Raw genomic sequence first — 24,107 nt, 5'->3', positions numbered from 1 at the left:
CTGTAATTCACCATGGTCAAAAGACTGAGCAATCAAGAGGCTAGCTCCTGTTTGATTTTCTTCTTGCAAACACCTAACAATCTTTCAACTTATCTAAACTGTTCCTTGCACCTTCCATGAGCATAAGGACCGCAAGAGCCAAGCCATAATGACCTTATGTCATTAAATAAACCTTATGTCCAGCCAAGGAGCTCTCTGCAGACTTCTCTGACCAGCACATTCTGAGAAGCTTCAGTGATTTTCATACTTAATAGAAGATCTTTTCACTCCTGAATTAAGGAATTAGGTTTCCTTCCCCACACAGATTTGTTTGCAGCATGGACCACCACCACCATTCACACCTCAAGCTGCATCTGTTTGGCACCACTGCAAATGTTTGGTTAGATCCAAAACCCTCTGTGCTGTCCACCCCTTCTACAAAGAACAGGAACAGAGGATTGTGTCTTAACTGCACTGAAATACACCTTTCAAACCCACGACAAGTTAAGCCTGCAACTACATTACCTGTCACTTCTTTAAAACAAACATTCAGTTATGCCTTTATTTTTGGCAAGGTGTCACTAAAATGACAGAAATGCAGTGGGTGTAGGGGAAATTCTAGTGCAGTAATCTGGGTGAACTGCAGCAATTTATAAGAACAGTTTAAGCTGAATGCTTCAGTCTGAAGTTAGCAAGTAAGTAAGGAAATGTCAATAATGAAGGCTGACAGAAATTCAGAGGCAACAGAACTTCAGCAGCATGTACCCAATATCTGGTTTACTCAGTGCTTTGAGTGATTTGTGACTTTCTCTTACTGAATGTTCTGTACCTCCTTGAAGAAAACTCCAAATCCTGAAGGATTTGGAACCAAGCTAACAACTTGGTTTTACTAAGAGACTGTGAATTCCATTTTGGCTCTCAAAGAGGGATTCAGGTATTTAATGCAAGCCAAAGCTTCTTTCAGATCCAGCACTGGAAGTTCAGTTCTATATAACCCACTACTGTACAACACTCTGCAGCTGATTTCACTGCTTTAAGTGGTGGTACATAATTACAGCATGTATGTAAACACAATTACAGCTTGGTTAGCCATGATACTTCATCTCTAAAGCACCTAAGTAAAAAGCTTTTTGAAGGCATTTGAAGATGTGACAGAGCCAGACTGCAACACACTCAAATGTTTCTCTGTCCTCCCCTCCAAGCTTGGGAAATGAGCCATGTGAATACTAATGACACAGGGAGACTTCCTCTTTCTCCACAACAACTTGTCATTTCCACAGTTACTTAACTCACCAAGAACATCCAGTAACCTTTTTGATACACCCATGCCTATACAGCATAGAGGTAGCTTGGGAATCTCTGTGTTGGTCAGTCAGCAGGCAGTGTGATCATGGCATCTTGGAAACACAGACCAAGAGCAGGGCCACGAGGATGAGCAGAGGGCTGGAGCTCCTCTCCTGTGAGGACAGGCTGAGAGAGCTGGAGTTATTCGGTCTGGAGAGGAGAAGGCTCTGAGGAGACCTTATTGTGGCCTTCCAGTATCTGAAGGGGGCTACAAGAAAGCTGGGGAGGGACTTTTTAGGGTGTCAGGGAGTGAGAGGACTGGGGAGAATGGATCCAAGCTAGAGGAGGAGATGGATTAGACATTACGAAGAAGTTCTTCCCCCTGACAGTGGTGAGAGCCTGGCACAGGATGCCCAGGGAGGGGGTGGAAGCCTCATCCCTGGAGGTTTTGAAGGCCAGGCTGGATGTGGCTCTGAGCAGCCTTGTTCTAGTGTGAAGTGTCCCTGCTCACAGCAGGAGGGTTGGAACTGGCTGCTCCTTGAGGTCCCTTCCAACCCTGACCATTCTGTGATTCTATGTTCTCCAAAACACTTTAAAAAAAGCTAACTTGGGCATCTCTTAGGAGCATGCAGCAGAAACACCATCTATCCTCTGCTTCCACTTGAGATGTACCACCTCACTGGCTTTGAGCAGCAGTCCTGATGATGTCACTTCACCTTCCTCTTACTGTTTTCTAACAGAAAAGAAAAAATTCCTAAGAACTTTCCCAAGAAAGCTTTCCTGGTTACATGTCTTTACCTCCTTCTCAGCAGAGAAGCCACCAGTCCATGGCCCTGGGTTAACACAGCCTGCTCTCAGAAACACCCCCTCCACACAGATGGGAGAGAAAGGAACACAAAAAACACACAAAACCTAAAACAAAACCCAAAAGAAACCAAAAATGTTCTGGGTTGAGATAAAGACAGCTCAAAGAGATGGCAAGATGCACTATTAGCTTATCCTGTTTGCAGAAAGCATAGCAAAAATGCAGAAGCAGCAGCAGAAGCCAGAGACCTTCCCCTACCCCCCAACCCACAGCCCACCCAGCAGGAAAGTCACAAACACCCCAACCCCAAAAGCAGCAACTGGAACAGGAAGCCCTCTCATCTTACAATCTGAACTCCAATCCCCATAATACTTAGCTCCAGCCAGCACTTCCATTTTGAAGCTGGCATGACAGCAGCACTGTATTGAGGATCAGCAGCAGATTCAAGTCAACCCATGACCTCCATGAAGCTAGGAGCTGCTTCAGGACACTGCAGTCTGCCATGCTATTTGGTGTAATAAAAGCCTAACACATCTCTTCCCTGACCAGAATGCATGTTGGCAGCAAGCACAGCACAGACTGAGGTAGGGCTCTGATCTGACTGAACTTGACTTTCCAGTGATTCCCAACTAGCTTGACCTGACTCTCCTTGAGCTCAGGCTCATTTGCTCATATTGCATGTTGTACAGACTGGTTGAATCTTAAACCTCAATCATGCTCTTACATTACTTTTCAGACTGACACAACATTCCTCCCTGGAACTAATACTGTATTCAGCTCCATCCAGTGCCGAAACAGCAGAAGCCATTCAGCCTCAAGCAAGACACTGAAGCAAAAAGTTCAACTGCTGGAAGAGATGCAAGCCATAAAACCCGAGGTGGAAGCTCAAACTCCTAATGGATTTCCTTTCCTGCCTGGAAAAGAATAAAAGTACTCATCTAGCCACTCAAAAACAGGTACTAGACTTGGTGCACACAGCATCTCTACTAGTGACATGTGGTAGGCCACAGGCTGGACTTGATGATCTCAGAGGTCTATGCCAGCCTCAATAATTCTGTGATCCTGTGAAAGTCTGGCCTTGCACTTCACATATTTTCATCCCCTTCTGCCCCTGAGAAGTTGTTGCTGGAAGACTGTTGGAAGAATATATAATTAGGAAGCCATTTGTACAGTCAAGGCAGACCTCAATATAGCACCCCAAAAAAACCCCAAACACAACATTTTTTGCAGGCTGTGCTAACTAGCACTACGAGAAAGCAATTGCATCAACTGGAAGGGAGTTAAAAAGGATCATTAGATCACACAACCTCAATCATTCAAATAAGGAGACAGGTTTGTGTGTTTCCTTGTCTACAACTCAGCATTCCACAGCTACACCCCGACAGGGCCAGCATTTCTAGAATGAAGTGCAACAACTCCTCCTGTCTGTACTCCCCAAGTCATCCAACCTCCAGGCTGTAGAACACTCAAGAGGGGCACGGCAGAAATGAAGAGCCTATGGTAACTGAGCAACAGATAAGGAAAATCCCCCCCAGATTTACTGGGCAGTTGTTAAGAAGTATCCACTGAATCACTCAACATTTAAATACAACTAAGTTTAAACTTCTTCTCACAAGATAAACCATGTAAGCAGCTCGGTTTCTTTATTTAGTGGAGTCTATTTTAAGAGAAATGTTGCTTTGAAGGCTGGCTACATTTAAAGTGACAGACCTACAAGGAACGAGGGCAATGACAACTTCCTTTGCTTTTTCATTGCTCTGCTCCTCCCTCTTCAGGCAGGAAAATACTGTCAGCTGTGGTCTTTTATACAGGTGGTAAAGAACAACATAGGAAGCCTGCAGAATGCCTCTTAATTGGAGCAGGTACTGGCTTTGAACAGCTGAGCCAAGTATTTATATGCAGAGATATTTGACATAACTGAACTCTGAAGATCTTCAATGCAAGATTTAGCTAGAAATAGAAAAATCAAGGGAAGCTATGCTTCTTCAAGAAACACTTTCATATATCTTAGATGCTAATGCTCTCCCTAAGTACACAATCTCTCAGAAGCAGAGAACTCACTTTCAGGCTGCTTCCATTAGCTGCCAGTGGCACTTCAGTAACTGCAAGTTTCAGCAACATACTTCCTGAAATGTAAGAGTCCTAACCCCACCACAGCTGCCCAGCCTCTCTTGCTATTCTGTTTGTATTACTGTTCCTAACACACACACATTAATGCATTAATGTAACTGTTTGATTCCACTTCCTCACCATGGCAGGGGGGTTGGAACTAGATGATCCCTGAGGTCCCTTCCAACCCTAACAATTCTATGATTCATGACACACTTCTTAAAGCACTTGATAAACCAGAGAAGCAAGAGCTTCAGATGCACCTGGTCATCTTTCCCAATAAAGATTCTCTCTGAAGGATGAGCAGATCTTTGAATAAACCTGCTTCAGCAGAAGGAAAAAAAAATGTTTAACCAGGACAAGTCACTGGAATTGAAGTGATTTAAATACTTCACATCTGTCAAGGGCTGTGAATATGGAACTTGCCTTCCACTTCTGCCCTTACCAGATAAACTAAGGAAAATGCTTCCTAGACATTTTCTTGAACAATTTCACAGGCTCAAAGGCTGATAGGGGTTGGAAGGGACCTCTGGAGGTCTTCCAGTCCAACCCCCCTGCCAGAGCAGGAGCATAGAATCTAGTACAGGCTGCACAGGAGACTCCACAACCTCTCTGGGCAGCCTGTTCCTGTGCTCTGTGACCCTTACAATGAAGAATTTTTTCCTCATGTTGAGATGGAACCTCCTGTGCTGCAGTTTCTATCCATTGCCCCTTGTGCTATTCCAGGGCACAAGTGAGCAGAGCCTGTCCCTTCCTTCCTGACACCCAGCCCTCATCTATTTCTTGAAGCACATCTCCAGAGAAAGACAACCAAAGTAATATTGCCAAGAAAGCTGAGGAATAAGAAACCCAACTTCAGTGCTGAATGAAGAAACCACACTCTCTCTGCTTGTAAAGCTTTCCTAAAAAGCTGGAATGAATGAATGAAACAATGAAAAAGTCAGGAAGGTTCAAATGCCATTGGTAACAGAGCTTGATAGGAAAGTGGTTTGGAGGATGGAGGTGGTTTTGGGTAGAATTTAGTTCTGTTTCAGCTCTTTCAGCTTCAAATTTGGGCTTCTGATTAAACTTTGTTACACTGTCTGAGGAATGAGAAACCAAATAATCCAAATGTTCCAAGTGATATTAAACCAAATGAAGCTGTAAGTGGAGCTCAGCCCCAGGCCAAAGACATGAGCTAAATGCAGTCATTACTTGAAGATCCCCCTGAGACTTGCAATGTGAACTAGTTGCTCAGGTATGGAATTAAACAGATCACACTTCTGGGAGGAAGGATCATTTTCCGAAGGGATTGTGATTATTCAGCACTTTACAGACACCATGATTCTTGCTCAGGCCCTGACATTCTGGTTGTATTGTGATGCTGCAGTGTATTCACTAAAATTTTCATAATCCTTCTGCCCCAGCACATTTATCTCTCTGAAAGAGATGCTTTGTTAAGACCACCTTGGGAGTAGCACTCCCAGCTCATCTCTCGACTGTTTGCAGGGGGGGTGGAAATAGTAATAAAATACAGTTTCAGACACTAGAATAACAGATAAAGCAAACTACCTCACTGCTTCTCCTGCTTACAATTAGCAGTAGAGGGGGGAAAAAAAACAAGTGAAGCAAAAAAATAACTGCTGCTCAGAGAGGGGACAGTGGCACTCAGATGGAAAAGATGACAGTGGTCAGGCATTCAGAATACATAGAATACACCAGGTTGGAAGAGACCTTCAAGATCACCGCGTCCAACCCATCAACCAATCCAACACCACCTAAACAACTAACCCACGGCACCAAGCACCCCATCAAGTCTCCTCCTGAACACCTCCAGTGATGGCGACTCCACCACCTCCCCAGGCAGCCCATTCCAATGTGCAATCACTCTTTCTGTATAGAACTTTTTCCTAACATCCAGCCTGAACCTCCCCTGGCACATCCTGAGACTGTGTCCTCTTGTTCTGGTACTGGCCGCCTGGGAGAAGAGACCAACATCTGTCTGTCTACAGCCTCCCTTCAGGTAGTTGTAGACAGCAATAAGGTCACCCCTGAGTCTCCTCTTCTCCAGGCTAAGCAACCCCAGCTCCCTCAGCCTCTCCTCGTAGGGCTTATGTTCCAAACCCCTCACCAACTTTGTTGCCCTTCTCTGGACTTGTTCCAGCAAGTCAACCTCCTTCCTAAACTGAGGGGCCCAGAACTGGACACAGTACTCAAGGTGTGGCCTAACCAGTGCAGAGTACAGGGGCAGAATGACCTCCCTGCTCCTGCTGGCCACACTGTTCCTGATGCAGGCCAGGATGCCATTGGCCCTCTTGGCTGCCTGGGCACACTGCAGGCTCATGTTCAGTCTACCGTCGACCAGCACCCCCAGGTCTCTCTCAGCCTGGCTGCTCTCCAGCCACTCTGACCCCAGCTTGTAGCTCTGCATGGGGTTGTTGTGGCCAATGTGCAGAACCCGGCAGTACTGCAGTCACAGGACCAAGCAAGGTCAAAGGATTAAGTCTTTCCAGGTACATGTTTCCCACTTAGGGTAGAAAAGAAGTCTCAGATGGCCAAACCTAAATCTTTCTAAGGTTCTGTACCAGCCACACTCCACTGAGTCTCTTGGTTTAGAACCCCTTCCTCAGGGAAGCAATCAGAGAAGAGAAGATGTGTCCTGCTCTTAACATTTCCCAACTGCTGGCATGTAAGGGGGAAGTCCTAAATTAGAATAGAATAAACCAGGTTGGAAGAGACCTTCAAGATCATCGTGTCCAACCTATCATCCAACACCACCTAATCAACTAAACCATGCAATCAAGCACCCTACCAAGTCCCCTCCTGAGGACCCCACCACCTCCTTGGGCAGCTCATTCCAATGGGCAATCACTCTCTCTGTGTAAAACTTCCTCCCAACCTCCAGCCTAAACCTCCCCTGGCACAGCCTGAGACTGTGTCCTCTTGTTCTTACCCTTCAAATCCAAGCTTTAGGTTTTTGTGGGGTTGAATTTGGTTGTGGGTTTGGGGTGGGTTTTTTTTTGGGTGTGTTTGGGGCTTTCTTTCTGTTTTGCTTTCAGAATGATTTCAATGATTAAGCAGCACCTTGACAACCTAAGCCAAAGAGGAGAGCTGTTCATTTTCACCAACTTTTAGATGCTTTAGGAATTAAGCAACTCCAGGGTTATTCAAAAGGCTAAGTGGCATATCTTATTAAAAAACCCAACCAACCCTAAAACACTCTAGAGCTGACTTCCACACTTACATGTAGAGAACATGATTCAGAAATTGATTCTGAAGACACAGGAAAAGACTGATTGGATCTAATTAAAAGCTTTTATACTCAAGACTCCTGGAAGCAGAGCCTATTTCATTACTAATGTAGGCCCTCTGGAAGCAAGTCAACTGTTTGGCAAACAAGGCTAGGAGCAGTTTGTGTTTCTAGTTTTCACCTGCTTGTGATAGCTTGTCCTGCCAAACAAGGATTCTGTCAACTGGACAGCTATTTCTTCTGGGCAACACCACAGTAATTTTGCTTAGATAAAAATACCTCTTCATTTTTGTTCAAATACTTTAACTGATGCAAGAGAATCTTCAGAGGATTTTCCAAAAGCTGTTTGGGTGATTGAGCTTATCCAGGGACATGGAATTATACTAACCACTCCAGAAAAAGGCAGAGGCCTGAAAACAAGTTACTGCAGCACTAATATGGCACCAAGGTTTAAGGTGCTCCTTCAGCTGCCCTCAGGGACACTTACCCACAGAGACAGCTTCATCAAGTTTCCTTCCTTTCACTGAAGGGAACTACCTCAATTAACACTGCATGCAGGCATGATTTCCACAGAGCAGCTAAAATGAGTTTACTTGTAAGATTAGGGGACTTGAGCATTTCCCCTATGAAGAGAGACTGAGAGCTCTGGAGCTGTTGAGTCTGGAGAAAAGAAGGCTGAGAGGGGATCTGACCAGTGTCTCAGGGGTAATAGCTGGGGGTGGGGGTCAAGTGGAGGGGGCCAAGCTCTTTTGGGTGGTGCACAGGAATAAGCCAGGGAACAAGGGAGACAAACTTGAACATGGGAGGTTTCACCTCAATGTGAGGAGAAGCTTCTTTGCAGTGAGGGTGACAGAGCACTGGAACAGGCTGCCCAGAGAGGCTGTGGAATTCTCCTTGTCTGGAGCCTTTCAAGACCTGCCTGGATACATTCCTTTGTGGACTACTCCGGGTGATCCTGCTTTTGGCAGGAAGGTTGGACTCGGTGATCTCTGGAGGTCCCTTCCAACATCTAATGTTCTGTGGTTCTATGGCTGCTTTCTCTAATTAATGTAACCGAATAAACCCTGGTTTTGTTTTCCTGAACAAACTTAATGCATGTTCTAAGGATGAAAACTGGCCTGATTAAAGCCACTGATACCTCAAGATGAAAGCCTCCCAATGTGAGAAGCTAACAAGCATGTGCAACTTGCAGTTGTTCCCTAGGAAGTGTAAAAAGTCATTTCAAAGCCAGTGATGTAATGAACTTTCATAAGCTTCTAAAAACTGCTGTGCTTTTAGCACTTACTGAGTTCAAGTTTCAACTATGTGCAAAAACTCCAATGTGTCAAATCAGATTTGGAGTCCTTTACAAAACCTAAGCTTATATCTATTTAAGCCTAAATTGGGTTTGCAACATAGATCAGTTCTTCTTCTGATGACTGTTTGCCATAGGTTTGCATTCTCTGCCTGTTCTGTACATTAGCCACTGTCTCCCATGAAACTTGCTTGTGCAGCAGACTTCCAGCAAACACTATCACCTCAGAATTCCTGAAGAAACTGAACTACAAATGGGGTTTTTTTATGCTTGTAAGAAAAATCCAGGCAGATAATTAATACAAAAGAAAACCACTCTGATTTTTAGAAATACTACAAGTATTTTAAACTCAGAGAATCATAGAATAGTCAAGGCTGGAAGGGACCTCAAGGATCAGCCAGTTCCAAGCCCCCTGCCATGGGCAGGGACACCTCACACTACAGCAGGTTGCTCACAGCCACATCCAGCCTGGCTGCAAAAACCTCCAGGGATGAGGCTTCCACCACCTCCCTGGGCAACCTGTGCCAGGCTCTCACCACCGTCAGGGGGAAGAACTTCTTCCTAACATCCAATCTGAATCTAGCCTCCTCCAGCTTGGATCCATTCCCCCCCAGTCTTATCACTATCTGACACCCTAAGAGAAGTCCCTCTCCAGCTTTCTTGTAGCCCCCTTCAGATACTGGAAGGGCACAATTAAGTCTCCTCATAGCCTTCTCTCCAGACTGAACAACCCCAACTCTCTCAGCCTATCCTCACAGGAGAGCAGCTCCAGCCCTTTGATCATCCTCATGGCCCTTCCCTGGACACTCTCCAGCACCTCCAAATCCTTCTTGTAATAGGGGCTCCAGAACTGGACTCAAGGTGAGGTCTCACCAGAGTGGAATAGAGGGGGAGAATGCATAATTACCACATTAAGATACCTTGCTACACACGTGCTAAATATTCAGCAAGTTTGTAGAACTGAGGCAGCAATTTACTGCTGTGAATTTGGCTCTACAGTCATCACAGTTATTTACCTCTAAACTTTAACCAGTCAACAGCCAGCCACATCATGGTACACCCAACATAATTTACCTGATATGCATCCTCCCGATAAAAAGCAGATAGAAGCATTTGTTTGCCCCCGTAATTGTTACAGTAAATATCATTCAAGCTACGAAAAAGGTTAGAATCAGCAGGACTGCAATTACAGCACAGGAATTTTCAGAGGCAAAATGCACTCATGTACACTTTGAAAGTTACTTCAAGAATAAGGTTGCCAGCTGGCTGGAGAAAGGCAGCTTAATTTCTGTTGCAGAAACAAGACCTAGCTTCAAATTCCACGTGATATCTGCTCAACTGGCAATCTAAGCTCTGCTCTGATTGTGACGCCGGCTGCTGAACCAGTGAAGCCTTGTATCAGGTTTCCTTCTACAGACAGGAGGCAGGGCTCAGTTCAACTGCAACCCAAATACTACCTGAATTTTTGCCTCCCCCCCGTCTATTTTTCTCCATGACCCACACACCATATCCACCCCTGGCAATGCCAGAGCCTGCACACACAGCATCATTACTTGCACTGCCTTTGTTATTAAAAGTTTGGTTTCAGGTTTAGGCTGGATGTGAGGAAGAAATTCTTCACAGGAGGAGTGATTTGCCATTGGAATGTGCTGCCCAGGGACGTGGTGGAGTCACCATCACCTGGAATTGCTTAAAATGAGACTGGATGAGGCATTTAGTGCCACGGTTTAGCTGATTAGATGCTGTTGGGTGATAGGTTGGACTCAATGATCTCAAAGGTCTTTTCCAACCAGCTTAATTCTGTATTCTGTATCTTCAAGGCACAGAGAGGGAGGTTTCCTTCATCATTATATGATCTTTTTGTTACTAGCCATTTAAGACAGGCTAGTGTAAGCCCTTTGTATACAAATTATCCTTCCACAGTGTGATTTACAGCAGTTCTATTACAAACCAGGCTGGTAGGATGAAAGCATTGTTACCGAGTCCCATATGTCATTTTAATTAAGATCAGAAGTTCTATCTGTTGAAAGGACACTGATTCTATGCAAACTGAAAATACTAGCTACTACCATTCATTAAGAGCAATAAAATTAGTTCTTCCATGATAGATGAACCACACCAGCAAAGTCCCAAGTAATTGTAACTCACGCCTGTTTTGACCTTGCAATCAATACTTCCCTAATGGAAACATGGTGCTCAAACGTGAGCAGCAAACATCTCTGGGTGTCACCCAAATTATGCCTAATTTCACAAACAGTCCTTTTGTTAAAGCCTGAGACATCTGTTCTAAGGGTAAGCTGAACTAAAGCACAGACAAACACCCAGCAATAACAACCATCTTCTGCCACAGGGTTTTGCTACCTCCACAATAATGGAGGTGCAACCTTAACTGCTCCTTTTCACAGTTTATTAGCTGAAGCCACTGAAAAAGGCAGGGCTGTAAAAAGTCTGAATTGCTTAACTGAAGTAGCTGAAACTTCAGCAGAGCATCCTGTTCTGCTCCTGGCTGAAAGGCAGCAGCACCCTGAACATAGGGATGGTAGCAACTGAAGAACAGCCAACTCACAAACATATCTTGACTAGAAGATGACAGCTGTAGAAGCTGACCTCCACACTGCTGCCTTTATGCAGATGCACACACAACTTGGTTATTTATGAGGCAACTGCTAAACTGTCACTTCAGACAAGGATAATACCCCCCCCCCCCCCAATCAACAACCTCCTCCACCAAAAACAAACCCCAAAAGAAAACAAGAAAATAAACCTAAACCCAAACCACTAAAAAAACCCCACCAAAAAACACAAAACCAAACAGAAAAAAATGAATTTAAAAACCCCAAACAAACAAAACCCAACCACCACCAAAATACCCAAACCCCACACTAAAATGAATGCTGGCTTATCTTAACATGCCAAGTGGTGACCTACAGTAATTCTGCACCTGCACTGTGAGCAACTAAGGCATCTTTACACAGCCCCAGGTCTTGATTAATAGGTCAGAAGGTTCAAAGCAAGGGAGAAATGTGACAGTTTTGAGCAGGAACCCAAAGGTTAGCAACTCACACTTGCAAACCTGAGCTCACAATGACACCTACACAAAAAGCTGAGTACTTTTAACCCAATAGATTTGAATTACTCATCCCCACACCATCTTTTTCTTACAGGAAGTAGATCTTTAGTAGTTATCAAATGAATGACAGGTTGGACTCGATCTTTGAGATCTCTTCCAACCTTAGTGATACTGAATACTAAACTAGTCTCTTCCACAAGAGTCCATTTGAATCTTCTTATGCTCACCCTAGTTCTTGTTTAGACCATACTTGGCAGTTCCTCTGCATCTCCAAAGCTTGCCATTTCCTGGAGAAACTTGTACATTAAGACTTGCTTTGCTGTATGTCAAATCAAGCAATCACTTTGAGAAGGTAGCAGACAACACACTGAAATTTAGCACTGGCTCAGAAGATCTGGATGAGAAGACCTTTCAAAATAGGAAATGGCACATTATTTAGACTATGACAATCATCAAAGTATCTGAAGAAGTGTTACTACTACATCCTAAGCCTTTTAATGAAGAAGAGTTTCACTTCCAACAAGTTAAATAAATGGGGAAAAAAAAATCCAATCTCTGTTTTTGAGAAAAGCTAGAGGGAGAGAATGACTTCTCAGTCCCCCCCTGACTGTTGCAGAGAAACAAGTTTATCCTTTATGAAACCTCAGTCCTGTATTTCCACATGGCTTAGAGTGCTCCCACTTTACCCTGCACATGGCTCTTTTAAAGTTGGTATCTATTGCTTCAACTCTCTGTAGGTGAGGCTGTGAATGGTTCCTTGCTTTCACTCCCACTATTGCAGCAGATTCAGAGCCTTCAGCTTGTCTCCACGAAATGTACATCACCTAATTTCATTTAAAAAGTAGTCCACAATAAAATTACATAATGGAAGAACTACATTACCTGAAAATACAAGTGTTTGCAAGTGGATGTAGTTGTCTTTGGAAAGAGGAAGTACTTGCAAACTGTGTCTTAAGATCTTGCCTCTGGCTAGAAGCAGGATGTACTTTCAGTGAGCAAGACTGCACCTTGCTCAAGATACTGGCCACTGTAGTTAAATTAAGTCCAAACTAGCATGCCCTTAATGTTGCTTCATCAACAGCTTCCTGGCTAGACAGGACCCAGATTTATAGAAGAAAAGGAAGAGGCAGCATGAGGACTTCTTTGTTTCTTTGTTCTTGAAGAATAAAACGGTACAACCTATTGATCTTTTTCACTCCAGGCTTCACAAGAAATATTATTTTCTCAGTCTAATTCCTACTCACATAGATGCAGCACTTTTCTCCTTAGATTACTCTTATGAGCTTGATGAAAAGCAACACTCAGATCAAAAAGATGCCAAACAGCAGCACATACAGTGGCCTAAAGCACTTCACTGTACAGTATTTTTTTCCCCCCAGCTAGTCAAGTTTCTGCAGAACTTCAGTTATCACACTTTAGTTTTCTATGTGAGATCTCTGGCTAAACTTCAGTTTAGCTTGGGGTATTTCCTGAAATGAAAGGTTGAGGGAGATCAGAAAAAAAACCAACCCAGAGGATCATTTAAACACACCATATTTGCTCAAATATAAAGAGAGGAGAAAAGGCAACAATAAACTCAAAACATACAATGAGCAGCAATAGGTACTCTGCCCTGGCAGAGACCACACCTGCAATACTGTGTCTACTGTCGGGCTTCCAGTTCAAGAGACAGAGACCTGCTGGAGAGAGGCCAAGGGAGAGCCAGGAGGATGATTAGGTGACTTGAGCATCTCCTCTGTGAAGAGAGACTGAGAGCCCTGGGGCTGTTGAGTCTGGAGAAGAGAAGGCTGAGAGGGGATCTGATCAATGTCTATGAATAGCTGGGGGTCAAGTGGAGGAGACCAAGCACTTTTGGGTGGTGCACAGCAATAAGCCAAGGGAGACAAACTTGACCAGAGAAGGTTTCAGCTCAACATGAGGAGAAACTTCTTTGCAATGAGCGTGACAGAGCCCTGGAGGAGGCTGCCCAGAGAGGTTGTGGAGTCTCCTTCTCTGGAGACTTTCCAAACCCACCTGGATGGATTCTTATGTGGACTACCCTAGACAGTCCTGCTTTTGGCAAGGGGTTGGACTCAGTGATCTCTGGAGGTCCCTTCCAACCTCTAGCATTCTATGATTCTGTATCAATGGGAAATGCTTGTTTCTCTCTGGTATATATAAAAGGCAAGAAATTGCATGCCAAAAGTCAGAATATTTGAAGACCAAGCACCCAGTTAAGTGGAAGTTACAAATGCCTGTTTATCTCATAGTATCACAGACCTATTGGCCTCCACGCCCAGGATGATCTGTATCAAGTAACAGTGCCTCTCTTTGATGACATCTCACCTTATCTACTGTGTCAGTGAAAAAAAAAAGAGAAAGACACAGAGAAATGGGCAGCAAGACAGTTAACTCTTCTTGCCTCTTCCAGTGCTACTTGATGCTACAGGACTACCACAGTCTCTTTGTTTCCACCAGGTGCTAAGCTGATGATTTGCCATCAGCTTCTAGAAGCAGGTTGTATTCTCAAGTACCTGATGTCAACAAAAAGTTGGATTTTTAACACAGCATTTCCCAGCCCACAAAGAACACAAGTCCAAGGCATCTCAAATTGTATACTTGTATTCATTTAATACTGTTAAGATAAAACTACCTTGGAAATTTATCTGTGCCGTGATATAGTATGTGCAAGAGTTCTGAAGGTGAATTCCCATTTGCCAGGAACTCCTTTCTGCTGCCACTCATCACAAACCCTACGAAAACAAACAGCACTCTCTGTGCACTTGCACCAACCGACCTTAAGTAACAAAAGGATCATCCCCTGACTGAATGGAAACAATACCACCACACTCACAGAATGCCTACTGCCCATCAATTTGCCATTTAAACAAGTCAGAGAGGTCACAGAGAGACACCACAATAGATTCTCACACTTACTAACTACATAACTACAACTCCAGAAGTGTGAAAGGTAAGATTGTGCACACTGTATTAGCTTATAGTTTTCCCAACACCAAGAAAATCCTCCAGCAATACTGCATGCAAAAAGCAATCACATGAAGCAAAGCAGGCCGTGCTTATGGGTCATTTTGTCCATCAAGCTTTCAGGTGTACAAAATGAAAGACCTCTGCAATGAAATACCTGAGGAGGGTTGCTGACTGCATCTTACGCTGTCTAACAATTCACTTCAAGCGCTGCGTATCTGCAAGACTAATGAAAGAGGTTCCGGCACAGTTATGCTGTTGGCTTGCTCCCACACTTAACTAACCACAGAAGTCTGGACACACAGCCATGCATGGCTCAGTCTCAACCATAAATGTCACATTATAAACAAACAAATTAGTCCTAAATACTGTACTGCAGAGAGTAAGGTTCTTGGGTAACTTCCACTTAAGAGATGACTTCCATTCCACTTTCCAGTTTGCCTTTCCCCATATTCAGGAAAACCAAAACACACTGCAACTCTCCACTAACCTTCTAAGGAATTGCTTTTGGGGGAAGTATCAAATGAGATGTTCCAGAACAGGTTGGACTTGATGATCTTAGAATAGAAAAAACCAGGTTGGAAGGGACCTTCAAGATCACCGTGTCCAACCTATCATCCAACACCACCCAACCAACTAAACCATGCAACCAAGCACCCTGTCAAGTCTCCTCCTGAACACCTCCAGTGATAGTGACTCCACCACCTCCTCAGGCAGCCCATTCCAATGGGCAATCACTCTCTCTGTGTAAAACTTCCTCCTAACCTCCAGCCTAAACCTCCCCTGGTGCAGCCTGAGACTGTGTCCTCTTGTTCTGGTACTGGTTGCCTGGGAGAAGAGACCAACCTCAGCCCGTCTACACCCCCTCTTCAGGTAGTTGTAGACAGCAATAAGGTCACCCCTGAGTCTCCTCTTCTCCAGGCTAAGCAACCCCAGCTCCCTCAGTCTCTCCTCACAGGGCTTGTGTTCCAAGCCCCTCACCAACTTTGCTGCCCTTCTCTGGACATGCTCCAGCAAGTCAACCTCCTTCCTAAACTGAGGAGCCCAGAACTGGACACAGGACTCAAGGAGTACTTGAGGTCTTTTCCAACCTTGTTGATTCTATGATAACTGCAAGCAAGGACTGGAGAATTGCACAGCTTAACTACTGTATTGTCAGGGCTCTGATGGGGGCCAAGCACCGTTCAGCCTACCAGCTTCATCTCAAACAAAAAATTACTGACCACACATGAAACCTTTAGAAAAAACCCTTCAGAGGCAGGTCTGGCCCTCCAGCCACTGAAAACACCGATTTCAGCCGTGCTCAAGTGCTGCACCTCAGAACACCTTCCAATTCTTGTATCTCCCCTCTTGAACTCCACACAGGTAACTTGTGTATATCTGCAGGTCATCTTTAACACAGATGTGGAGTTAGTTTTTTTGTTTCTCCCTGGTATATGAAGAGTGCTTTAAAGAAATTTCTCTTCACTGCGAAGATGAAGAGTGAAGGCACAACTGGTTAGGTGGCAGAGCCAGAGATTCTGAGCAGGGGGAAAAACAGGACAAGACTTCAAAAGCTAAGACAACTGTGGTGCTTTTAGGCTATGCCTTTAAAAATTGTTCTGAAATGTTCATGTTGGGGGGAGAAATGCCAACCCACCACAACAACTAATACAGAGACAAAGAGAAAGAAGAAAGAGTTGCAGGGACTATCTGTACCCACAAGTTCTTTTAGATTAACTGAAGAGCTGGATAGCCACCGTACATTATTTGGGCAATGAACACAAAATTCATTTCAGTAATAAACTTCCACCATCTGATTTCACAGAGTTAGGAAGTAAACCACAATTAAGGAAGCATTGTTGAACCAATTACTTTCCTTTAATCCCGATTACCTACTGAAATCAATACTTACAATGGTAACTGGCACAATGAAAGCAAGCAAGAGTATCACCTGAGTATCAACACATTTTGTTGCAAGGAGCACATTCACCAGTTTCTTTTTGCAAAGACAAGAATTACAACTACAGATGCTTGCTTTGTCTTCAGTTATGAAAACTAACTGTTCTCCTGTTACAGTGCTTCAGTACTGTCCAGAAATTCAACAGTACAAAACTTCTCACAGCTCTATGATTAGAGTTCTGCTGAAAATTATTTCATGAGTGAGTAACAGTGGCACACATATAATATCCCTTTTGCAGAAGACCTGGTCAAGTCGTTCAGATTTAGGACACCTTCCTGTGTTACAACAGCTGCAGGAATGATATGAAGTGATCTAAGAAACTAGGGGCTGCATGAAGAGAATCTCAGGCTGGAAAGAAACCTGAGATGCTGCTTCTCTGACACAGGATGCCCATTAGAAGGGCCAGACTGTCCCACTCCTGCACTATGGTCTGGCCTTCCTCCCTTGGTCAGAAATGAACTAACCATATGTACTGTAATTGGCAGCCTCTTTTCATGGTTGCATAGCAGGAATTTACTTCAAGTAACATCAAGTCCTCAGATGACTAACCAGGAGGCTGAGTGCAACAGCGTACAAGATACTGTCAAACGCCTCCTCTTCTTCCTGGTTCGGCTCTTAGAAGTTCCCTCAGCTTCTACAGACCTTCCTATAGAGTAGTATAGTCACTTTCACTCTATGGCTTCAGTAGTAGAATATTGCTTTTGGTTCTGAATAGCTAGAGGGCCCCTAAATCATTCTATATTTCAAAAGTTGCCTAACAGGCAGATTTCAGCCACTACAGTATTGACAGCCTCCCTTCCTTTTCTGGCTGCTAGAGGAGAGAAACATGCAGCACATCAGTAGCTCTCAACAGCACACATGAAAAGAGGTACACACAATAGCTAAAAAAATCTTTTCACTTCTAGGTGTCCAGCGTTTGGGCATTCTAAAGCTTGAGAGATGAGAGGGTCAGGTCAGACTCTACTATGGCTTTTGAAAGTAGTCTCATTCAACTGCTCCATGAAGAAACAGTTTGTACCAGCAAAGGAGGTCTTTGACTTTCTCCAAATAATGCTTGCCTACTACAGGCAAGCTGTGGGCAACTTGCCTCTACTATGCCTGTCCCACTCAGTCTTCTCATGGACCTAAGGAGAAAGTGATACATGAGATGCTTTAAGGGAGATACTAAAGATACCTGCAGTCAACTGCTAAACAACTTCGAAGACAGGTTCCCTGCTAACAGCACTCAAACAAGGAAGAAGACAAACCCCCTTCCTTTTCCCCTGCTTTATGCAAGAAGAACGGAAAGTGACCATCTTAACCATGTCTGCGCAGGGAAACAAAGTCTGTCTTGGAATATGAAGGTGCAATCACTGTAGATACTCCTTTAATCTCTCTGAACACAGAGGCTGTCTAAAATATCCCTCTACCTGACCTAGATGCAACAGAACACAGCAGAAGCCTGCCCCAACTCAGAAGGGATTCAGTACACTGACAGTACCTGGTGCACTTCAGTCTATTTGTTCTGGGAGAGAAGAGTGGCAAGAGTCCCAGCCCCAAGCTAAACACAAACTTCTGCTGCACAGAATATGCCTAATGATCTGGTTATTAAGACAGCAATTTAATTAAAACTCACAGCAACTTGCAGATGTCAGTTAGGTATCTGAGAGAGTGTTACTGAGATGGGCCAATTCACTAAGGACCTGCCTACTCTATTAGCACACACCCAAGGACAAAGTGCCTGGTTTTATCTACAAGATACTCTTAAGAGCACCACTCCATACCCAAATCCAAGCAGCTACTGGAGCTCTGCAGATGACAGGATTGGCACTACAGCAGCAAGTACTCAAGCACTTCTGTGACACTTTCACCTCCCACATCCCAGATGATAGGTGGACAACTGTTTATTTTAGTTCCCAGTCACATTTACTAACGGTTAGATCACAAGCTACGCTGTAGTCTTCAGCAGACTTCCTTCCTCAGCCATACAAGTAATTTCTCTCTCTCCTTTTGCAGGCCCTCACCTAGATTCCCATCTGTTTGCCTCTGTTCCAGAAAGACTCTCAATTAAAAAGACAGTCGGTTTTACTCTGCAAAACTGGCACAGCACAAAGGGAACTGTCACGGCTCACTTCAGATTTATTTTTGACAAACTGTCCTACAGCAGAGCTCTGGAACAAAAATGCACAATTTTAATTCCACTCAGAAAACTTATCTGCTGTCTGTATGCAGTAATAGATGCCAGAAACCTAGGTAAAGACAGTAAAAAGATTATTAGGATGGGGGTTTTTTTTTTGCCCATATACAAGTTCTGGTTTTGCACTTATAGTCTTTTAACTCTGTTTTGCAGATTATTTCACCCCCAGGCAGACAAGACAGGTGCTCCAAGTAAGCTCAGCTTTGCTGAAACAAAAAGATGCATGACATTTATATCACCTAGTGCAACTCAAAACTCAAGTCATTTAGCTAATCATAAAGCTTCATGCTACAGATTCAAATTGAAGTAGTTCATGCAAGAACCATCCCCGAGAATATGCAGGTACCGAGGAATAAAACATTGCATCTAATCAGTTCCAAAGTTTATTTGCAAAGCCTTTGATGTGAAGAGCCAAGGTAACCTCCACTGAACCCGAGTATTTTTAGCTGGAGTGAAGTCTACAGGACTGACTTTGAGCAAGACAAAAAAGATGGGATGAATAAAGGGAAAACACTTGACTACAGCAAATTTGGTGGCTGTTTCTTTCTTCAAAAGCCTGTGATTTTAACACAGAGGCAAGTCATCCAAGAGATGATTATCTGATGAGTTTTTCAAGTTTTCCATACATGAGGAAAGATATTCTCTTCCAAAGGGAAATAAACTTGGGGTTGAATGGTTACATTGTTACCTAAGACAATATGACTGCTTCTTAGCCTTTTAATTGTAATTTATGGAGAGTATTTTGTGTCTTTTTTTTTTTGGTAACAGCAATTTCAATGTATATTTTACTGTGAAAGAGCACTGAAAAGTCTTTGTCATACACTGTCCACACATTTCACGCTGGGTTAAGATCTAGCTATTACATGATGAAAATGACACATTAATCAAAACATTTAAATGCAAGAACACACACACACACACACGACCTGGGTAATTTTCAAGTTGGGCACCTCTGAAATACTCTCTCTTGGAACTATACCACCTTATTATCATGCCCTGCAACTGAAAAACACTTTCATTTTGTTGGGGTTTTTTTTGTTGTTGTTACCCTGAACAGCACAACCCATCCCTTTAAGGCAGAAAAGGGGAGTAAAAGCACACTAATCTTTTTTTGCAGGAAACCTTGGCTTATTATCTATTTTTTTTTAATCCAAGGCCAGGGTGAAAACACTTCTATTTGGTTTTATTTTCCCCTCTGTAAACTTCTCTTTCCTTCCCCTGCTTCTTCACGCACACGCTCAGGAGGGTAGGATGCATCTCAGGCTTACTGGCCGCGTTTGGCGCAGGAAGTGTCAGTCAAATTTTTCCATTGCTTTGACACGGCGGTGGGGTGTTCAGACGAGATGAACATCCCTGACATCCTCTTTTCCTTTTCATTTTGCGATAAGCAAGAGGGGACCTCGCCGGCCACGCCGCTGCCTCTTTATCCCGCTCCGTGGCTACCCCAGGCACAAGGACCGGCGGCGGGCTGGGCGGTCTGCCCGGCTGGCCGCACCCGGCCTGTTCCCCCCCGCCTCGCCCCCACACACCGGCCGGAAAGAGCGCGCAGCTTCTTCCCGACGACCGGACTAGGTGGGGCTCCAGCTCGGACTTCCCGCTGACAACGACGACGGCAGCCGGGGACCGTCCCCTTCCCCGCCCGCGGCGGGGCCGAGCCGGGCGTCACCCGCCCCTCCCCACACCCAGCCGGGCCCCACGTCGCGGCCCCGAGCCGCGGGGTTACAACTTTCCGCTTCCGCTCCAACTTCTGCTCCGGGGACCGGCGGGAGGGGGCTGGCGGCACAGGGCAGGGCCGAGCGCTCGGCCCGGCTGGCAGCGGCTGGCCCTCACCGCCCCGCTCTTCCTTCCCCCCCGCCCCCAACCCCCGCCGTGTCCCCCCCCGCCGTGTCCCCCTGTGCCTGAGGCCGGACGAGGCGGCGGCTCCCAGTTCCTCCTCCGCCATGTTTCAGGCTCGCGCCCCTTCCCTCACGGCACGGCGCGCCGCTCCCCACCGCCACTTACCCCCCCTTCCCCTCCGCCGCCCCCACCGGCCCCGTCCCCGCCCCGCCGCGCCACCTGTACCAGACACGCCGCTCCCCTACCCCGCCACCAGCCCAGCGGCCCGGTCCACGTTCCTCACCGCGACCTACCGGACAGCGCCTCCGCTCCCCGCCGCCGCCTCGCCGGCCGAGCCCGCTGCGCTCCGCCCGTCGCCCGCTCCGTTCCCTCTCGCTGCCTGTACCGGGGCGCGGCTTGGGGCCGTCGCCGTGACGCCGCACGCCCAGCCTCGCTCTGGCGCGGCGGGGGCGGCGCGGAGGGGAGGGGTGACCTCGCCGCCCCTCTCCCCGTGCGCAGGCGCGAGGCGCCGCGCGGCCGCCCCTCCCCCCACGCTTCCCCACCCCCCCGGCCCCCGCCCCGCGAACCGGGCCGGTGGTGATGGTGGTGGAGCCGCCGGGGCGCGGTGGCTCTGGCGGGGTAGGGGTACTCCCTCGCCAGCCGCGGACATGCCCACCCAGGCCGGGGGGAGGGCGGCAAGGAAGGGGTGGTCGCTGCTTGGGCGGCCTTGCCCTGGCTGGGAACCCCTGCTGGGCCGGGCCGGGCCGGCTTGCACCGAGTGCGGTTCTGCGGCCTGCCCTGGGCTGCCTCTGGCCTGCTGCCAGCGCCCGCGGTAGCAGCGAGGGCGGCCGGGCGGCCGCCTAGGACCCCTTGGGCTGTGGGAGATTTTTCAGCTGAGGGATGGAGCAGGAGTGAGTGTGGTGGTTGAGTGGCTGGTAAAGTGTGTTACAGCTGGAGCCCCGAGCGCAGGGCTGCCTGGCGTTACCAGGCCAGCGATCTGTCCCCCTGTCTCCAGCCCTGTCAGATGCCTTTGAAGACGCCTCATGCTCCATAGCAACGTCTGCGTCGGGATAGCACAACCCCCTCTCCCCTCAAGTTCTCTTTGTAAGCTCCGAGTAGGAGCCACGAGTTTGTTATCGCTTATGATGGGTGGGTCCAAGACCCGCGCTGTAGCTGCTTTAAGTTAACTTAGACCATCAAGAACTGGAAATGTAAATACCTTGGCAGTATTCCTTTCGCTTCTAGAGGAGCTTTGAGACCCATTGATGAAGGGTGTTTTAGGAGTGCAATGTGCTACTGTTTTTATGTGGGTTATTACACCTTCCAGCGTGAGCAGCCTGTCATTAGCCCTGCTGATCCAAAGCAGGGTGCCCATTGCCTGCAAATAATTACAGTTTTTCTTAACCTTCTGTAGTTTCAGGCCTAAGTAATGCAAGTAATATCTTCCCCCTCCCTTCTCTAGAGTGTTGCTAATATTTTCCAGTTGCAAAGGGTTTAACTGATAAAGGTCAAAAATAAATGGGTGCTGGTGGCCCTAGGAAACACTTAGTAAGCAAATAGTTAATGTGGGGCGCTCAGATAAAACTTCTGTTCAGAGGAAGTTCACAGCAGAGTGTGTAAAACTGACAGGAAGTTGCAGTGAGGCTTCTGGCAAGGAGAGTGGGTGTGGAGGAAGTACAGGCTTTCTGTTTGTAGCACAGATAGAAACGGGAGTTAGAGGGGGAAAAAAGACAACAGCAGCTACATTTCCCTAAGTTACATGATGGAGAATTCCTTGCTCTAAATGTTTGGACACAGCATCAGATGGATGTGCAGAAGATGCTGGAGCTCAGAGCAAATGGAGTTGAAAGAATGAGCGGTGAGATGAACTGCTCTGGGTGCGAGGAGCTTCATCTAGATTCAAGGCACCCAGAAAGTGACACATTTGAAATAAAAACATTTTCTTTTCAAGAGTGCTGCCTGTAATCCCAAATGTCATAAAATCTCTTCCAAAGTCCAGACAAATCTCTTGGTGTTTTGCAGCTTAAACCCTTGTGCAGTACTTTGATAATGAATGCTGTAAATGACGGATAAAGCAAGAGAGTTCAGGCTGGGAGAGATCCAAATACACAGAAACCAGTCCTACCTCAGTGGGCTCAGGCTGGGAGAGATCCAAGAACACAGAAACCAGTCCCTTCTCAGTGGGCTATCCTACATGGGGAAAAATAAATGACAGATGTCAAAGTAGATAAAATGCAGTCTCTCAAGTGAAAATCATAGAGCCATAGAATTGTCAGGGTTGGAAGGGACCTCAAGGAGCAGCCAGTTCCAACCCCCCTGCCATGGGCAGGGACACCTCACACTGCAGCAGGTTGCTCACAGCCACATCCAGCCTGGCCTTCAAAATCTCCAGGGATGAGGCTTCCACCACCTCCCTGGGCAACCTGTGCCAGGCTCTCACCACCCTCGTGGGGAACAACTTCTTCCTAACATCCACTCCTGAGTCTACTCATTTCTAGTTTTGCTCCATCCGCCCCCAGTCCTATCACTATCTGACAGCCTAAAAAGTCCCTCCCCAGCTTTCTTGCAGGCCCCTTCAGATACTGGAAGACCACAATAAGGTCTCCTTGGAGCTTCCCCTCTCCAGACTGAACAACCCCAACTCCCTCACTCTGTCCTCAGAGCAGAGCAGCTCCAGCCCTCTGCTCATCCTCATGGCCCTTCTCTGGACACCTTCCAGCACCTCCAGATCCTTCCTGCAATAGAGGCTCCAGAACTGGACACAGTGCTCCCAGGTGGGGTCTCACCAGAGCTGAGTAGAGGGGGAGAATCACCTCCCTTGACCTGCTGGCTATGCTGCTTTTGCTGCAGCCCAGGCTCTGGCTGGCTCTCTGGGCTGCAAGTGCTCACTGCTGGCTCCTGTTGAGCTTCTCATCCCCCAGCACCCCCTGAGTCCTTTTCTTCAGGGCTGCTCTCAAGCCAGTCCCTGCCCAGCCTATATTGGTGCCTGGGATTACTCCAACCCAGATGCAGAACCTCACACTTGGTATGAGGGCATCTCATGCAGTCATTAGCTCTATAGCAGTTTTCTATCCAGTTTAGTCACTGAATAGAAAAAAAACCAACCTGTTTCTTTAGTCTTTTCTATCAGTAGATATTGCCAGCAGCCAGAAATCCTCACTGTGCAGAGGGAAAGAACAAATAGATAGACACATCTGTGACCTCACAACTTGCTTGAGTGAACAAAATGAATAACAGCTAACAAGCAGTGTTCTGAGGACAGATGTGTGTCATTACTGTAAGAATATTTTCCAGTGTGCCTGTAATTGCCCTGTGTTTCGTAGGCAGTGGGGCAAATGCTGCTCTCTGCTATGCAAGACAAACAGGAAGGGGCCTTTGGGAGCCTGAGTAGAACTCCCACGAGCAGATCTGGGTGTTTGGAGTTTCGTACAAGGGAATCT

General features: G+C 46.2%; 1 protein-coding gene across 1 annotated transcript in view; it reads right to left on the bottom strand.

Moving 5' to 3' along the window:
* The window catches only part of RAP1B (RAP1B, member of RAS oncogene family), a 43,164-nt gene extending 22,018 nt beyond the window's left edge, over positions 1-21,146 (bottom strand). Inside the window, exon 1 of the mRNA XM_054178408.1 lies at positions 20,982-21,146. The gene's annotated coding sequence lies outside the window, so the exon portion shown is untranslated. The remainder of the gene's footprint in view (positions 1-20,981) is intronic.
* Between the last annotated feature and the right edge of the window lie 2,961 nt (positions 21,147-24,107).

This window comes from Dryobates pubescens, chromosome Z, assembly GCF_014839835.1.
Source record: "Dryobates pubescens isolate bDryPub1 chromosome Z, bDryPub1.pri, whole genome shotgun sequence".
Lineage (NCBI taxonomy): Eukaryota > Metazoa > Chordata > Aves > Piciformes > Picidae > Dryobates > Dryobates pubescens.
The sequence above is the reverse complement of the archived record's forward strand: the minus strand, read 5'-3'. Positions and strand labels throughout refer to the sequence as shown.